At 33.6% G+C, this 17,519-nt stretch overlaps 3 long non-coding RNA genes across 5 annotated transcripts; all 3 read right to left on the bottom strand.

Moving 5' to 3' along the window:
• Positions 1–837: 837 nt before the first annotated feature.
• LOC128921637 (uncharacterized) lies at positions 838–2,317 on the bottom strand. Of its 2 annotated transcripts, XR_008471066.1 has the most exons (4): positions 1,847–2,308; positions 1,401–1,784; positions 1,167–1,339; positions 839–1,102 (listed from the first exon to the last, which is right to left on the bottom strand). It is a non-coding gene; the product is annotated as an uncharacterized LOC128921637 (long non-coding RNA). The 2 variants fall into 2 exon arrangements; XR_008471065.1 differs by having other exon boundaries at positions 838–1,102; positions 1,167–1,784; positions 1,847–2,317.
• Positions 2,318–2,833: 516 nt separating this feature from the next.
• LOC128921636 (uncharacterized) lies at positions 2,834–4,269 on the bottom strand. 2 transcript variants are annotated; one of them, XR_008471064.1, is made up of 4 exons: positions 3,839–4,268; positions 3,393–3,776; positions 3,159–3,331; positions 2,834–3,094 (listed from the first exon to the last, which is right to left on the bottom strand). It is a non-coding gene; the product is annotated as an uncharacterized LOC128921636 (long non-coding RNA). The 2 variants fall into 2 exon arrangements; XR_008471063.1 differs by having other exon boundaries at positions 3,159–3,776; positions 3,839–4,269.
• A 225-nt stretch (positions 4,270–4,494) lies between these two features.
• On the bottom strand, positions 4,495–5,908 carry LOC128921613 (uncharacterized). The gene is made up of 3 exons (XR_008471045.1): positions 5,640–5,908; positions 5,470–5,526; positions 4,495–5,170 (listed from the first exon to the last, which is right to left on the bottom strand). It is a non-coding gene; the product is annotated as an uncharacterized LOC128921613 (long non-coding RNA).
• Between the last annotated feature and the right edge of the window lie 11,611 nt (positions 5,909–17,519).

Here is a 17,519-nt window from a genome sequence, read left to right as displayed (position 1 = left end):
AGAGTAACACAGCTGTAACATGTTAGCTGAAAAATACCCGTCTTGCACGGTTTATTATCACGACGTGTGTCAACTGGGTTTTGCCAATGAGCTAGCACTTGGCCGTTTTAGCTGTATATAGTGTAGTACGATAATATATCTATAAAGTAAATATAATAATAAACAACTAAATGGCATGAAATTTTCAATAAATATGTAATATAATTAATGATTTTGTTATTAAATTCTCATTTGGGATTTTGGTAGAACTAACCGAAAACAGAGGGTATAGTTTCTGGGCTTTTGTGGGTCGCAGTACTGAAACTGCACGTGGAGTTTTCGTTCGCAGTATTGGGTCTTTCATCCGTGATTGTACCAATACCATTCCCGAAATTGTGCAAGAGGTATATAAACATTGCTAAATGATGAATGTAATGTGCAAGAAAGGGATGAACGATCACACGCACACAATAGTTTCGGGTACTTTTGTCAATTCGCCCTTAAGAATGGCATAGAAACTTTCATTGAAACTGCGGGTACCGCTCCCTGGCATTTCACCGGAGAATTCGCCGGTACCTGTCTTGCAGGGTAATGATTATTAAAAATTTAAAATATTATACAATACTAATTTATAAATGTAAATACATCATATAATTATAATAAATAAATAAAAATAAAAATAAAACAATTTCAAAGAACCAATACTGCGAACCAAAACTCCACGTGCACTTTCAGTACTGCGACCCACAAAAGCCCAGAAACTATACTCTCTGTTTTCGATTAGTTCTACCAAAATCCCAAATGAGAATTTAATAACAAAATCATTAATTATATTACATATTTATTGAAAATTGTATGCCATTTAGGTTCTTATTATTATATTTACTTTATACATCTATTATCGTACTACACTATATACATAACGTAACTATAACGTATTGAATAGTTGAACAATTTTTGCTTTTTGGACAAAGGCTGGAGAAAGACTGACAAATGTCAAATACCCCGTGCGGCCTGGGAGTGTAAGCTGCGCACATTATGTGAGGACTCTTTTGGTTTCTTTTTATAAGATCTGTTCTTTCATTAATTTCACTAGTACTAGATTCATCTGGGAGGAGGATTTCTTTAAAATATAAAGTAAAATTTGAATTTTTATAAAGTTTGTAATAAATGTTAGTAATAATTACCTTATATTTCAAGAATTCTAAATCTAGCACGGCATGATGTTCTAGTTTTAACATCCGTGCTCTTGCTGCAGAATTTCCATTGAACTAATTTCGGTGAATTTATGTACTTGTAAAGCGATACAACAACGTTATGATTCCTCAATACAAGGTGAAAATGAATCAAAAAAGTCCTCCTAATTAAACATACAAAAAGTTTTTAAATTTCTATGAGCACAAACATTCACTTAAATTTACCCTTTAATTTCTGTGTTTTAGCTGCTAATGGCACGGCCAAGTGCCGGTAAGCTCAAAGATACTGAAACTGCTTTGCCCTCTAGCTCATTGGCAAAACCCAGTTGACACACGTCGTGATAATAAACGGTTTCAAAAACACCTAAACCATGTTGTTCCAATTCTCGTGCTTGTGTTGACCAAAAGGTTTAATTGCACGCAAAAAAGTGACATTAAACGTAATATCTGGTGTGTGAATGATTTGTGTTCCATGTAGCAGCGTTTGCGTCCATAGTTTTGGATTTGCTTGCAGCACATATTCCATCGCTTCGAAAGTTCTACGCTGCTACAATAAGTGACACCAATAAGTTTGCGTACCTTTAACGCGCCATATGAGGTTTGAAATATCTGTGTGGAAAATTAATTAGAATTTATGCAAGATAATATTATTATATTCAACAATTATTTACGTATTCAATGGTTTCGCCATTGATGTTGACCATTGTTGGCTTCTATTGCGTGCTTCGAATTAATAGTGCAATGAAGTATTACTGTATCACCTTCTTCAATTCCATATTTTGGCCTTAGAAAACTTTTATTTTACGTTTTAGTTATTTAAAAATGCGTGCTTCAATAATTTATACTTTAATTAGGCTGCAGATCACTGAATTAAATAAAACACGCAAAATAATACTTCACAAGCAGCCATGATATAGCTCAAAACAAAACTTGTTCAAACACGAGAACTTTGGTTGTTTCTTTCTATCATTCAGGGTGCTGTATGAGAGAAGAGTTGAGTTAAATGTTTATGCACATTTTACCCTTTGTTGTGTATGTGTGTATGTAGTGGTGTTATTAAAACTTCTTTGAATGTGTTGGAGTTTCAGTACCCATGACTTGCTGGGTATAGATTAATTTTTAAATATTAGCATATCAGTACAAAGTGAACTTTTTACAAACGTTTTTGCAGCTATTTATACATTGAATTTTTATACATTTTTATTTATACATTGCTAAATGATGAATGTAATGTGCAAGAAAGGGATGAACGATCACACGCACACAATAGTTTCGGGTACTTTTGTCAATTCGCCCTTAAGAATGGCATAGAAACTTTCATTGAAACTGCGGGTACCGCTCCCTGGCATTTCACCGGAGAATTCGCCGGTACCTGTCTGGCAGGGTAATGATTATTAAAAATTTAAAATATTATACAATACTAATTTATAAATGTAAATACATCATATAATTATAATAAATAAATAAAAATAAAAATAAAACAATTTCAAAGACCCAATACTGCGAACCAAAACTCCACGTGCACTTTCAGTACTGCGACCCACAAAAGCCCAGAAACTATACTCTCTGTTTTCGATTAGTTCTACCAAAATCCCAAATGAGAATTTAATAACAAAATCATTAATTACATTACATATTTATTGAAAATTGTATGCCATTTAGGTTCTTATTATTATATTTACTTTATACATCTATTATCGTACTACACTATATACATAACGTAACTATAACGTATTGAATAGTTGAACAATTTTTGCTTTTTGGACAAAGGCTGGAGAAAGACTGACAAATGTCAAATACCCCGTGCGGCCTGGGAGTGTAAGCTGCGCACATTATGTGAGGACTCTTTTGGTTTCTTTTTATAAGATCTGTTCTTTCATTAATTTCACTAGTACTAGATTCATCTGGGAGGAGGATTTCTTTAAAATATAAAGTAAAATTTGAATTTTTATAAAGTTTGTAATAAATGTTAGTAATAATTACCTTATATTTCAAGAATTCTAAATCTAGCACGGCATGATGTTCTAGTTTTAACATCCGTGCTCTTGCTGCAGAATTTCCATTGAACTAATTTCGGTGAATTTATGTACTTGTAAAGCGATACAACAACGTTATGATTCCTCAATACAAGGTGAAAATGAATCAAAAAAGTCCTCCTAATTAAACATACAAAAAGTTTTTAAATTTCTATGAGCACAAACATTCACTTAAATTTACCCTTTAATTTCTGTGTTTTAGCTGCTAATGGCACGGCCAAGTGCCGGTAAGCTCAAAGATACTGAAACTGCTTTGCCCTCTAGCTCATTGGCAAAATCCAGTTGACACACGTCGTGATAATAAACGGTTTCAAAAGCACCTAAACCATGTTGTTCCAATTCTCGTGCTTGTGTTGACCAAAAGGTTTAATTGCACGCAAAAAAGTGACATTAAACGTAATATCTGGTGTGTGAATGATTTGTGTTCCATGTAGCAGCGTTTGCGTCCATAGTTTTGGATTTGCTTGCAGCACATATTCCATCGCTTCGAAAGTTCTACGCTGCTACAATAAGTGACACCAATAAGTTTGCGTACCTTTAACGCGCCATATGAGGTTTGAAATATCTGTGTGGAAAATTAATTAGAATTTATGCAAGATAATATTATTATATTCAACAATTATTTACGTATTCAATGGTTTCGCCATTGATGTTGACCATTGTTGGCTTCTATTGCGTGCTTCGAATTAATAGTGCAATGAAGTATTACTGTATTACCCTCTTCAATTCCATATTTTGGCCTTAGAAAACTTTTATTTTACGTTTTAGTTATTTAAAAATGCGTGCTTCAATAATTTATACTTTAATTAGGCTGCAGATCACTGAATTAAATAAAACACGCAAAATAATACTTCACAAGCAGCCATGATATAGCTCAAAACAAAACTTGTTCAAACACGAGAACTTTGGTTGTTTCTTTCTATCATTCAGGGTGCTGTATGAGAGAAGAGTTGAGTTAAATGTTTATGCACATTTTACCCTTTGTTGTGTATGTGTGTATGTAGTGGTGTTATTAAAATTTCTTTGAATGTGTTGGAGTTTCAGTACCCATGACTTGCTGGGTATAGATTAATTTTTAAATATTAGCATATCAGTACAAAGTGAACTTTTTACAAACGTTTTTGCAGCTATTTATACATTGAATTTTTATACATTTTTATTTATACATTGACAAAATATACATATTTAAAAAAAAGTTAGTATAAATTATTAAATTTTTACTTTTTACATATTTCATATATAAATTTAGTATTAATTATTACATTTTTCTTTTTTGTAGTTGTTGTTATACAATTCAAATAAAATTCCATTACTATTACGAATGTTATTAGTATTCGAACATTCATTTGTATAATTTAATAATATTTTACATCTAAATTATGAAGTTGTAGCTATTGTAATCCTCCATTTGTGCAAAGTATTTGTGTTTATGGTCTGAGTAGGCAATTGAAAAGTTAAGTCCTCTCTCGATGAGCAAAAACTAAACTCTACAAGTCCCTCATCATTCCCGACCTACTTTACGGTGCAGAAGCGTGGACGATGTCAACATCCGATGAGACGGTACTAGGAGTTTTCGAGAGAAAGGTTTTGCGGAAGATTTATGGTCCCTTAAACATTGGCAACGGCGAATACCGCAGAAGATGAAATGATAAGCTGTATGTGTTGTTTGACGACATAGGCATAGTCCAGCGAATAAAAAGACAGCGGCTACGCGGGCTTGGTCATGTTGTTCGAATGGACGAAAGTGCCTCAGCTCTGAAAGTTTTCGATGCGGTACCCGCTGGTGGAAGCCGAGGAAGAGGGAGACCTCCACTCCGATGGAAGGACCATGTGGAGAAGGACCTGTCTTGACTTGGTATTTCCAATTGACGCCTAACTAACAAAAGGAGAGATGCGTGGCGCGCTGTTGTGGACTCGGCTATAACCGCGTAGGCAGAAGAAGATTTGTGTTTTCAATATCTGAAATGGATAATGAAAATATAAGTAATGCTAAAAAACAAACGTATATATATATATATCTACAGAGCTTAATGCTTGTAATAACTAAACAAAAAATAAACATCAAAATAAAAATTATTCTATAAATATTTTAGACACAATGCAACAGATGCATTCTTGTACATACATACATATGATGTACATCTTAATACGCACTAACTCAACATGCACATATTCGCATTTATATTTACCATGTTATTTGCCTGAAATTATTTAAAACTACTGACTTGTATTATGTATTAAAAATATATGAAACATACCTCCCCCAATTTCACCGTCACCTCCTTGCTCCTCCTTTGCTGTGCACACACGTATAACTACAATGAAATGAAATTTTAATTATAAAAACAAATAACAAAAGTAACACAAATAATGGATAAATATCCAAAAACACTTAACAAAATAAAAGAAATATTTGAAACGCACTTACATCCATTCACCTAAAATTTTCTTTTCGAATGAACAGCGGCCATGGCGGCGATTTTTGAACGGGTCATTGTATCTCTCTCTTAAAATTAGGATTAATGAATTTTGCTACTCTAACTACCGAGATTGCCACTTAACTACAAAATGTTAGCAATGAGTCTGTATTGGTAAAAGCTGAAAAAATTTGCATGTGTAGTGGTGTATGAGTTAGCTCCGTCTTGTAGGGTAGCTTTGATATATTACTTATAATAACAATCGATTATTTAAAACAAATAGATCGACCATTTTTACTAACATTCCTCTTCAGTTTATCTTCGGCATAAAGTAAAATTATTCTACATATCTATTTTTTCAAGCTTTCCCTAATAGATATATTCTTATTTAATCTACAATTTAATTTTTACTAAAAATACAAGGTCTTTTGTAAAGCAACAATGTATAATTTAAATTTTTTGATAATAATTAAGTTTTTTACAGATTTTTTTATAATATTTTTTTAATTCAACTAATTTATTTAATTATCACTTAATTTTTTTTTTAGTTTGTGGATATTCGGCTCCTCTTTAACAGATAAGTTCTAGTTAAAAAAAAAAGTTATAATGAATAAAGAAACTCTTGCAAACCTCTTGAGCAAAGAAAAATCGAAATTCGAAGCTACTATTGCAAAATTTCGTAAATTAAATGAATCTGTGCAAGAGGTTTCAAATGACTTTGATAGGAGTGATTTAGCAAATAATGATGATATTCCTAGTACCAGCAGAGCAGCTGCTAATAGGCTTGATGCATTATATGATACCGATAATAGATATTTTTTTGAAGAAGATTTTGACAGTGCAGAGGAAATTGAGGCCCAATCACAATTTGATAAAGCGGTAGAATTAAAGGCGTGGTCAATTAGGAATAATATTTCACAAAATGCTCTTACTGACATACTTCAAACTTTAAATAATGTAGGTGTAAATGGGTTGCCATTATCAGCTAAAACTTTGTTAGGTACAACTAGAGAAAAAGTTAACGTGGAAATTATATATATATATATATTTGGCGTAGGAACCGCTTTAAGCGATTATAGCCGAATCCACCAGAGCGCGCCACTCATTCCTCCTTTTTGCTTTTTGGCGCCAACTGGAAACACCAAGTGAAGCCAGGTCACTTTGCACTTGGTCTTTCCACCGGAGTGGAGGTCGTCCTCTTCCGCGGCTTCCTCCAGCGGGTACTGCATCGAATACTTTCAGAGCTGGAGTGTTTTCTTCCATCCGTACAACATGACCTAGCCAGCGTAGCCGCTGTCTTTTTATTCGCTGAACTATGTCAATGTCGTCGTATAAATCGTACAGCTCATCGTTCCATCGTCTGCGGTATTCGCCGTTGCCAATGTTTAGAGGACCATAAATCTTGCGCAAAACCTTTCTCTCGAAAACCCCAAGAGTCGTCTCATCGGATGTTGTCATCGTCCACGCTTCAGCGCCATACATCAGGACGGGAATAATGAGCGACTTATAGAGTTTGATTTTGGTTCGTCGAGAGAGGACTTTACTTTTCAATTGCCTGCTCAGTCCAAAGTAGCACCTGTTGGCAAGAGTGATTCTGCGTTGGATTTCAAGGCTGACATTGTTGGTGTTGTTAATGCTGGTTCCCAGATAAACGAAATTATCTACAACTTCAAAGTTATGACTGTCAACAGTGACGTGGGAGCCAAGACGCGAGTGCGCTGACTGTTTGTTTGATGACAGGAGATATTTCGTCTTGTCCTCATTCACGAATATCAATATCATCGGCATACGCCAGGAGCTGTACACTCTTGTAGAAGATTGTACCCTCTCTATTTAGTTCTGCAGCTCGTATTATTTTTTCCAGCAATAGATTGAAAAAGTCGCACGATAGTGAGTCACCCTGTCTGAAGCCTCGTTTGGTATCGAACGGCTCGGAGAGGTCCTTCCCGATCCTGATGGAGCTTTTGGTGTTGCTCAACGTCAGCTTACATAGCCGTATTAGTTTGGCAGGGATACCAAATTCAGACATCGCGGCATAAAGGCAGCTCCTTTTCGTGCTATCGAAGGCAGCTTTAAAATCGATAAAAAGATGGTGAGTATCGATTCTTCTCTCTTGGGTCTTTTCCAAGATTTGGCGCATGGTGAATATCTGGTCCATTGTGGATTTTCCAGGTCTAAAGCCACACTGATAAGGTCCAATCAGTTCGTTGACGGTGGGCTTTAGTCTTTCACACAATACGCTCGACAAAACCTTATATGCGATATTGAGGAGACTTATACCACGGTAGTTGGCGCAGATTGTGGGGTCTCCCTTCTTATGGATTGGGCAGAGCACACTAAGATTCCAATCGTCAGGCATGCTTTCTTCCGACCATATTCTACAAAGGAGCTGATGCATGCACCTTATCAGTTCTTCGCCGCCGTATTTGAATAGCTCGCCCGGTAATCCATCGGCTGAAATACAAGCTGTATTTATTGATACTTTATGTACTAACAATAATACGAGTATCGAGCTCAATACTAATAATACGGCAAATGCAGCAGTTGCTAATTCTTGTGAAAATGAAGTAGTTGCTGATAACACCGTAGATGAAGATGATGTTGATTATACGGCAGATGAAGACGATATTGATTATACGGCAGATGAAGATTATGTTGATCAGAATTATATTTTAAGTGATACTAACCATGATATTGTAGTTTTGTGATCTTATACATTTATTGCTTGAAATTATGTATTAAAAATTTAAATTTAGGAAAACACATCAAGCGTTGCGAATAATACAGTATCGTCAAGGAAACTTCCAAAGCAGCTGAGAAACGAGGGAAAATCTTACATTTCCAAGTCCGACAAATTAATTTCCGCGCGGGTATCTAAAATATCTTATGACCAGCAAAAAGAAATACATAAGGCTTATTGGACACACGGGTCATATCGTTTGCGCAGAGCAGCTGTTGCTGCGTTGATTGAACTGCAGACTACTAAAACTATTAAGCGGTTTAAGTCTGCTGTAAATCCAAGAAGAAGAGATTATTCTTACACCTATTTTTTAAAAGTGAATACTGAAAAAATATCAGTGTGCCAAAAATACTTTAGATTTACTTTGTGCGAGTCAGAACAGTTCATAAAATCAGTTGTTAAAGCAAAAATTGAGGGAACTGGATTTACAGATATGCGTGGGAGACACAAAAATGCCAGAAAATTATCATCTAATAAGCAAAACGAAATTATTGAATTCATTAACAATTTCCATCATACGAGTCGCACTATAGTCGTCGTGATACATCATTACGTTACCTTCCAAGTGGTCTATCGGTGGCAGCAATGCATCGCTTATATTGCGAGAAATACGACCATTCTGTGGCGTTAACAAAATTTTCGAGGCTGTTTAATCAAATGGGATTGAAATTTAAAAAACCCAAGCTTGATACTTGCCACAAATGCGACTTACTTGAACATAAGGTAACAGTTGCTACACCTGAAGAGGTTGATTCTCTAAAAGCAGAACAAGCACATCATCTTAGTGAAGCACAACAAGCATATGACGCGAAGAAAGTTGATAAGGCAAAAGCTATGAATGATGCTTCACTTAAGTTGTTTTGTTTTGATCTTCAGCAATGCCTGCCAACACCAATGTTGAGGACTTCCTTGTCTTTTTACAAACGACCATTATGGACATTCAATTTAACTGTTCATGATCTTGAGACCAATCAAGCAATGTGGCATGGAGCTCTGGCAAAAAGAGGAGGAAATGAGATAGCTTCCTGTGTTTTAAACCATCTTCAAAATATGGACTCTAATACAAAACACGTAGTTTTTTATAGTGATTGCTGTCCAGGTCAAAATAAAAATAGTTACGTTGCAACAATGTTTGAAATTTTTGCACAAATGGACAGCAATATAACTACTATAGATCACAAATTCTTAGTGCCTGGTCACACTCACATGGAGTGTGATAGCGACCATGCACTAATCGAAGAAAAGAAGAAAAAAACATTATTAAAAATACACCATCATCGTGATTGGTTTCAATTTGTTCGATCCGTTGGATGGAAAAACCCGTTTTTAGTTATCGAAATGCAGCAAAGCAATATTTATGATTTTGGAAACGCTGCTAAACAGTTATTTACTTGGCGGAAAATTGACGATGTCGGCAAAAAATATAATTGGAATGAGATCAAGTGGTTTAGATTTACAAAAGACTTTGGGAAAGTTTATTTTAAAAAATCGCTCAATGAAGAAGAACCATTCCATTTTATAAATATAGTAAAGCGGGGCACCAATAGGGTGAATATTAAAGATTTAAAACTGTGTTATGAGTCCCCAATACTAATTAACGAAAACAAAAAAAAAAAATACTTATTAGATATGCTACCGTTAGTTGATCAAATATTTAGAGAGTTCAATATAAATTTAAGTACAGTGAAATCGCTAGAGTTTCACCCTGATCTAACTGAAAACGATGAAAATTATGAGTAATTTCTTATATATGGTAATATAATTATTAATAATTAATAATAATTATGTATATGTGTGGATTAATTTTAATTTAACTTATTATATTATAAAAACTGTGTTTTTTATGGATTATTTTTTTGTTTGATTCTTATATTTCTAATAAAGCTTAAAAATCATCTTATCACATGTCTACCGCATTTTTAATTCAACCTAAAGCACTTATTTGGACTTACTGTCAGTACCAATTATTTTTCGTTTCAATATACAGTATACTCTCGAAAAGTAAATCGATTGGTATTTTGGGTAATTTACTTTTTCGAATAATTTACTTTTCCAAATATATACATAAATTATCTGTTTTTTTAATATTAAATGCATTTTTAAACTTAAAAAATTCATTCATTTATTTGCTTCAATAAAACAATAAAACATATGGATTTACATGAAAAACATATTTACATTTACATACATACATATGTATTTACTGTGAAGAGAAAAAATCTTGAATATTCTTTTGTTTTTTTCTTTTGCAATACATTTTCTGACAATTTTTGTACGACAATTCAAAAAGTCTGACACCTGATTTGCATCGTATTCATTTTTAAACCAATGGATCAAGTAGGAGAGTTTATTTACTAAAAAGACGCGATAAACAAGAGAGTAAGTGTTTTTGTAAAAAACGCTGCTTGCTTCGTTTCGAATTTTTTATCACATTCTCTGAAAAGTAAATTAAAAAATTTACTTTTTCGGGGTGCATGTGTAATCTTAAAGGTGATTAACTTTTCCGCGATTATTTACTTTCTGAGAATTTACTTTTCGAGAGTATACTGTAGTAGCTTAGTTAAGTTAGGTTTATATTTTTCAGCCAATGAATTTGTTCATAATATCTTAAGTACAAAACATCGAATATTTAATAATAAACCCGTTTTTTTTTATTATTAACTGTTTTGTTCTAAATAAATGTGTATCTTTATCTGTGGCTAAAAATTATCTCAATTCAATATTATCTCAAAACTCACTTTTTAGACATAAGCTGTTATGATTAGTTGCCACAGATATCCACTAGCGTTCTCACATACGCACATACACCGATCTACATAATATTTGTACTAGCGCTCCGACATATATATTTTATTTTTAATTTTAATATTTATACTCTCGCAACAAAAGTTGCTAAGAGAGTATTATAGTTTTGTTCACATATCGGTGGTTTGTAAGTCATAAAACTAAACGAGTTAGATATAGGGTTATATATATCAAAATGATCAGGGTGACGAGACAAGTCAAAATCCGAATGTCTGTCTGTCCGTGCAACGGATAACTTGAGTAAAGATTTAGATATCTTAATGAAACCTGGAACACTCCTTGGGACCGTGAGAGGGATGCAAAATCGGACCACTGCCACGCCCACAAAACGGCGAAAACAGAAAACACATAAAGTGTCATAACTAAGCCATAAATAAAGTTATAAAAGTTATAAAATTTGGAACAAGGGATAGCACCAGGAAGGGGCATATTTGGATGTAATTTTTTTGGGGAAGTGGGCGTGGCCCCGCCCCAAAATCGGCTTTTTGTATATATCTCGCAAACCAATGAAGCCATATAAACCAAACATTCTGCAGTCGGTTCTCTTACGTACCCCACCACACACCATGAAAATAGTTGAAATCGGATAATAACCACGCCCACCTCCCATACAAAGGTTGGGTTGAAATTTACTAAAAGTGGGTTAACTCACTAACGAAAAACGTCAGAAACACTAAATTTTATAGAAGAAATTGCAGAAGGAAGCTGCAATCAGATTTTTTTACAAAATGGAAAATGGGCGTTGCATCGCCCACTTATGGGTTAAAAACCATATCTCAGGAACTACTCGACCGATTTCAATGAAATTCGGTATATACTATTTTCTTGACACCCTGATGACACGTGTGGAAAATGGATGAAATCGGTTAACAACCACGAAAACTTCCCATGTAACTCAATTTACACTTTATAATATATACATAAGGAACCAATAAGATAGCGGAATGAAGAATTCAGTGCCCCAATAGTGGTGTGTCTCTGTACCAGAGATGGTTAAAATCGGGTCATAACTTCCCCTAGCTCTCATATACCTCATTATATGATTTTCAAATTGGGGCAAATTGTGTGTTATCTTAATTAAAATATATCAATAAATTGCGAGAGTATAAAATGTTCGGTTGCACCCGAACTTAGCCTTTCGTTTCTTGTTATTTGTTTATATTAGTTATAAGTTGTATATATTAGTTTTAATTTAAATATTTAAATATATTATTAAATTCAATATATTACATTACATATTATAAATTTCATTTTTATATATTTTATATAATATAAATTTAAATTAACCTTTTATTATTACTGAATTATTTTTTATTGTGTAGTGTATTATTTTCCATATATTCATTCTTCATTTCGTTTTTCAATTTATTTGCCTGGATGCTTGGATGCTACTTTGGAGGCCATAATATTTATACGCAACGTATAGAAATTTGGGTAATACGATGGAGATAATTAATTACATATATGAATCAGCTAATTCTTTTATAATTTTCCAGCAACAATATACATATTATGTTTGTATTTACTGTCACCCTACTCACCTTGTGATTACTAACCGAAAATACCAAAAAAAGATTAATAACGAATTATAAGTTATAATATTACAAATTCGGTTTATTTCACGGTGATAAGTATATAAAAATAGGTAAGTATATAAATAGTAATTTTAAAGTTTACAAATTCGGTTTATAATAGGTAAGTATATGAAATTGTAAACGAGTACGTATGAAAACTCAAAGCGTATGCAGCGACCACGGACGGCACGATGTGTCTTTGACTGAACTCGGCGACAGACTGGTGTGTGAGCGGTCTGGCCTTGACCTAGCAAGGCAAAAAGGGCAATCAGCGCGATCGCTCCTCCTTCTTTTTGTTCCTTTTGGGGTGGTGTTCTTATGTGTGGTGTAGGCGTGGTATATTGATGTGGAAGTTAAGTGGTGATGTGATGATGTGGGGAGTGTGGTGAATGTGCCGTGTCAGTGTTGTGTGGTTGAGTGAAAATGTGGTGTGATGGTGTATTGGTGTGTTGGGTTGAGGGTGCTAAGACTCATTTAGACATCCCGGCCCCCCTAGGCGAGTAATTAGCCTAGTAGTCGTTGCAGTTGTTGTAAAGTTGCCACCACATTGCTGAGCCCAGTGGACCGGCGGCAAAAGCTATGAATGATGCTTCACTTAAGTTGTTTTGTTTTGATCTTCAGCAATGCATCATTACGTTACCTTCCAAGTGGTCTATCGGTGGCAGCAATGCATCGCTTATATTGCGAGAAATACGACCATTCTGTGGCGTTAACAAAATTTTCGAGGCTGTTTAATCAAATGGGATTGAAATTTAAAAAACCCAAGCTTGATACTTGCCACAAATGCGACTTACTTGAACATAAGGTAACAGTTGCTACACCTGAAGAGGTTGATTCTCTAAAAGCAGAACAAGCACATCATCTTAGTGAAGCACAACAAGCATATGACGCGAAGAAAGTTGATAAGGCAAAAGCTATGAATGATGCTTCACTTAAGTTGTTTTGTTTTGATCTTCAGCAATGCCTGCCAACACCAATGTTGAGGACTTCCTTGTCTTTTTACAAACGACCATTATGGACATTCAATTTAACTGTTCATGATCTTGAGGCCAATCAAGCAATGTGGCATGGAGCTCTGGCAAAAAGAGGAGGAAATGAGATAGCTTCCTGTGTTTTAAACCATCTTCAAAATATGGACTCTAATACAAAACACGTAGTTTTTTATAGTGATTGCTGTCCAGGTCAAAATAAAAATAGTTACGTTGCAACAATGTTTGAAATTTTTGCACAAATGGACAGCAATATAACTACTATAGATCACAAATTCTTAGTGCCTGGTCACACTCACATGGAGTGTGATAGCGACCATGCACTAATCGAAGAAAAGAAGAAAAAAACATTATTAAAAATACACCATCATCGTGATTGGTTTCAATTTGTTCGATCCGTTGGATGGAAAAACCCGTTTTTAGTTATCGAAATGCAGCAAAGCAATATTTATGATTTTGGAAACGCTGCTAAACAGTTATTTACTTGGCGGAAAATTGACGATGTCGGCAAAAAATATAATTGGAATGAGATCAAGTGGTTTAGATTTACAAAAGACTTTGGGAAAGTTTATTTTAAAAAATCGCTCAATGAAGAAGAACCATTCCATTTTATAAATATAGTAAAGCGGGGCACCAATAGGGTGAATATTAAAGATTTAAAACTGTGTTATGAGTCCCCAATACTAATTAACGAAAACAAAAAAAAAAAATACTTATTAGATATGCTACCGTTAGTTGATCAAATATTTAGAGAGTTCAATATAAATTTAAGTACAGTGAAATCGCTAGAGTTTCACCCTGATCTAACTGAAAACGATGAAAATGATGAGTAATTTCTTATATATGGTAATATAATTATTAATAATTAATAATAATTATGTATATGTGTGGATTAATTTTAATTTAACTTATTATATTATAAAAACTGTGTTTTTTATGGATTATTTTTTTGTTTGATTCTTATATTTCTAATAAAGCTTAAAAATCATCTTATCACATGTCTACCGCATTTTTAATTCAACCTAAAGCACTTATTTGGACTTACTGTCAGTACCAATTATTTTTCGTTTCAATATACAGTATACTCTCGAAAAGTAAATCGATTGGTATTTTGGGTAATTTACTTTTTCGAATAATTTACTTTTCCAAATATATACATAAATTATCTGTTTTTTTAATATTAAATGCATTTTTAAACTTAAAAAATTCATTCATTTATTTGCTTCAATAAAACAATAAAACATATGGATTTACATGAAAAACATATTTACATTTACATACATACATATGTATTTACTGTGAAGAGAAAAAATCTTGAATATTCTTTTGTTTTTTTCTTTTGCAATACATTTTCTGACAATTTTTGTACGACAATTCAAAAAGTCTGACACCTGATTTGCATCGTTTTCATTTTTAAACCAATGGATCAAGTAGGAGAGTTTATTTACTAAAAAGACGCGATAAACAAGAGAGTAAGTGTTTTTGTAAAAAACGCTGCTTGCTTCGTTTCGAATTTTTTATCACATTCTCTGAAAAGTAAATTAAAAAATTTACTTTTTCGGGGTGCATGTGTAATCTTAAAGGTGATTAACTTTTCCGCGATTATTTACTTTCTGAGAATTTACTTTTCGAGAGTATACTGTAGTAGCTTAGTTAAGTTAGGTTTATATTTTTCAGCCAATGAATTTGTTCATAATATCTTAAGTACAAAACATCGAATATTTAATAATAAACCCGTTTTTTTTTATTATTAACTGTTTTGTTCTAAATAAATGTGTATCTTTATCTGTGGCTAAAAATTATCTCAATTCAATATTATCTCAAAACTCACTTTTTAGACATAAGCTGTTATGATTAGTTGCCACAGATATCCACTAGCGTTCTCACATACGCACATACACCGATCTACATAATATTTGTACTAGCGCTCCGACATATATATTTTATTTTTAATTTTAATATTTATACTCTCGCAACAAAAGTTGCTAAGAGAGTATTATAGTTTTGTTCACATATCGGTGGTTTGTAAGTCATAAAACTAAACGAGTTAGATATAGGGTTATATATATCAAAATGATCAGGGTGACGAGACAAGTCAAAATCCGAATGTCTGTCTGTCCGTGCAACGGATAACTTGAGTAAAGATTTAGATATCTTAATGAAACCTGGAACACTCCTTGGGACCGTGAGAGGGTTGCAAAATCGGACCACTGCCACGCCCACAAAACGGCGAAAACAGAAAACACATAAAGTGTCATAACTAAGCCATAAATAAAGTTATAAAAGTTATAAAATTTGGAACAAGGGATAGCACCAGGAAGGGGCATATTTGGATGTAATTTTTTTGGGGAAGTGGGCGTGGCCCCGCCCCAAAATCGGCTTTTTGTATATATCTCGCAAACCAATGAAGCCATATAAACCAAACATTCTGCAGTCGGTTCTCTTACGTACCCCACCACACACCATGAAAATAGTTGAAATCGGATAATAACCACGCCCACCTCCCATACAAAGGTTGGGTTGAAATTTACTAAAAGTGGGTTAACTCACTAACGAAAAACGTCAGAAACACTAAATTTTATAGAAGAAATTGCAGAAGGAAGCTGCAATCAGATTTTTTTACAAAATGGAAAATGGGCGTTGCATCGCCCACTTATGGGTTAAAAACCATATCTCAGGAACTACTCGACCGATTTCAATGAAATTCGGTATATACTATTTTCTTGACACCCTGATGACACGTGTGGAAAATGGATGAAATCGGTTAACAACCACGAAAACTTCCCATGTAACTCAATTTACACTTTATAATATATACATAAGGAACCAATAAGATAGCGGAATGAAGAATTCAGTGCCCCAATAGTGGTGTGTCTCTGTACCAGAGATGGTTAAAATCGGGTCATAACTTCCCCTAGCTCTCATATACCTCATTATATGATTTTCAAATTGGGGCAAATTGTGTGTTATCTTAATTAAAATATATCAATAAATTGCGAGAGTATAAAATGTTCGGTTGCACCCGAACTTAGCCTTTCGTTTCTTGTTATTTGTTTATATTAGTTATAAGTTGTATATATTAGTTTTAATTTAAATATTTAAATATATTATTAAATTCAATATATTACATTACATATTATAAATTTCATTTTTATATATTTTATATAATATAAATTTAAATTAACCTTTTATTATTACTGAATTATTTTTTATTGTGTAGTGTATTATTTTCCATATATTCATTCTTCATTTCGTTTTTCAATTTATTTGCCTGGATGCTTGGATGCTACTTTGGAGGCCATAATATTTATACGCAACGTATAGAAATTTGGGTAATACGATGGAGATAATTAATTACATATATGAATCAGCTAATTCTTTTATAATTTTCCAGCAACAATATACATATTATGTTTGTATTTACTGTCACCCTACTCACCTTGTGATTACTAACCGAAAATACCAAAAAAAGATTAATAACGAATTATAAGTTATAATATTACAAATTCGGTTTATTTCACGGTGATAAGTATATAAAAATAGGTAAGTATATAAATAGTAATTTTAAAGTTTACAAATTCGGTTTATAATAGGTAAGTATATGAAATTGTAAACGAGTACGTATGAAAACTCAAAGCGTATGCAGCGACCACGGACGGCACGATGTGTCTTTGACTGAACTCGGCGACAGACTGGTGTGTGAGCGGTCTGGCCTTGACCTAGCAAGGCAAAAAGGGCAATCAGCGCGATCGCTCCTCCTTCTTTTTGTTCCTTTTGGGGTGG

The sequence above is a fragment of the Zeugodacus cucurbitae genome, chromosome 4, assembly GCF_028554725.1.
Source record: "Zeugodacus cucurbitae isolate PBARC_wt_2022May chromosome 4, idZeuCucr1.2, whole genome shotgun sequence".
NCBI classification, from domain to species: Eukaryota; Metazoa; Arthropoda; class Insecta; order Diptera; family Tephritidae; genus Zeugodacus; species Zeugodacus cucurbitae.
Note: the sequence above shows the minus strand (reverse complement) of the source record. Positions and strands in the feature narration are given on the sequence as shown.